Below are 2,018 nucleotides of genomic sequence, written 5' to 3' on the forward strand. Positions count from 1 at the left end.
TTCATTACATTGGTCTCTACAATAATTTCAGGGTGTGACCCCAAAAGTATGGTCAATAAACACATACGTAAAAAGTAGACCTACATCAAACTTAGCTTCTGTGCAGTAAAAGAAACAACAGAGTGAAAAATCAATGTTTGGAAGGCTAGCGTACAATATTTTTTATAAATACAAAATAAAAATGAAAGAAAACAAAGACACACATAAGAAGAAAAGGGCCAGGGTCTCTGCTCCTCTCCATTTAACAGACAGCCACATATTCCAATACAATGCCAGCCACTTCCCTGAGACATGATGGTGATGGTCTGAGTAAACAGATTCGACCATGTTGAGTGGCAGGGCTGTTTTTAGCTCTGAAAAAGTAGATATCGTTACTATCAGTGACCCCTTTATTGACATCAACTACACGGTCTACTTGTTCCAGTATGATTCTACCCACAGCAAATTCCACAGCACAGTCAAAGCTGAGAATGGGAAACTTGTCATCAATGGAAAGCCCATCTCCATCTTCCAGGAGCGAGATCTCCCAACATCAAATGGGGTAATGTTGGTGCTGAGTACACTGTCAAGTCCACAAGGGTCTTTACTATCAGAGAGAATGTTGGGGCTCACTTGAAGGGTGACCCCAAGAGGATCATCATCTCTACATCTTCTTCTGATGCTCCTATGTTTGTGATTGGCATCAATTATGAGAAGTATGACAACTCACTTAAGATTGTCAGCAATGCTTCCTGCACCACCAACTGCTTGGCCTCTCTGGCCAATTGTCATCATGACAATTTAAGTATCTTGGATGGACCCATGACCACAGTCCATTCCATCACTGATACCCAATAGACTGTGATGGGCCCTCTGGGAAGCTGTAGTGTGATGGCTGAGGGGCTGTGCAGAACATCATCCCTGCTTCTACTGATGCTGCCAAGGCTGTAGGCAAGGTTATCCATGAGCCGAATGAGAAGGTCATTGACATGGCCTACTGACTCCCTACTCCTAGTATGTCAGTCATGGATCTGACCTGCTGCCTAGAGGAAGCTGCCAAATATGATGACTTCAAAAAGGTAGTGAAGCAGGCATTGGAAGGTCCCCTACACTAAGGCTACACTAATGACAGCTTATCTCCTGTGTCTTTAACAGGGGCACCCACTCTTTCTCCTTCAATGCTAGGGTTGACATTGCCCTCAATGACCACTTTGTCAAGGTCATTTCCTGGTAGGACAATGAATTTGGACCTTATGGTCCATATGGCCTCCAAGGAATAAGAGACCCTGGACTACCTGCTGCAGTAGGGGCAAGAGGCAGAGAGAAGCTCTCAGCTGCTGGGGGGCCCTTGCCTCAGCTCATGCCCCAACACACTGAGAATCTCCTGACCACCACAGTTTCCATCCCAGACCCCCTGAAGAGGGAGAGGGTCTTGGAGAGCCCTATCTTGTCATATACCATCAATAGTGTACACTATACCCAGCCACAAAGAAGAAGAAGAAGAAGAAAAAGAAGAAGAAGAAGAAGAAGAAGAAGAAGAAGAAGAAGAAGAAGAAGAAGAAGAAGAAGAGGAAGAAGAAGACGACAACAATAATTGCCTTAAGCAAACTCTAATAGACACAAAATTAAATAACTAAGTGACTAAATCACATCTGATTTCTAAAGAGGCAGATGCTTCTGAGGTCAGAACATACTGGTCAGCCATATCACCCTAATAAAAGAATGACCTTTTGAAAGGTTTTCTAAAGGAAAAAATTTTTTTAAATTAAACTTGAAATGAATTCTGGGATGCCTTTTCAGAACACTCTGACATCATTTCATCATTGAAAAATTAAAATTCATTTCTCTTTGCTAATTTTTCTTTACCTTCTTTACTACCACCTAAACATTTTGACACCCAGTTGTATATGGAAACCTTAATGGCAGGGTTGACTCAAGATAAATCCCACCATATCTGAACAGAAGTGAACCAGGAATGAATACAAGTTTATATTTCTGTGGTGCTTCGTAAGTGGAACTTGCGACTCAGATTCCAGAGA

At 42.3% G+C, this 2,018-nt stretch overlaps 1 pseudogene; it reads left to right on the forward strand.

Moving 5' to 3' along the window:
• Positions 1-325: 325 nt before the first annotated feature.
• On the forward strand, positions 326-837 carry LOC115302211 (annotated as a pseudogene).
• The last annotated feature ends 1,181 nt before the right edge of the window (positions 838-2,018 follow it).

This window comes from Suricata suricatta, chromosome 9, assembly GCF_006229205.1.
Source record: "Suricata suricatta isolate VVHF042 chromosome 9, meerkat_22Aug2017_6uvM2_HiC, whole genome shotgun sequence".
NCBI classification, from domain to species: Eukaryota; Metazoa; Chordata; class Mammalia; order Carnivora; family Herpestidae; genus Suricata; species Suricata suricatta.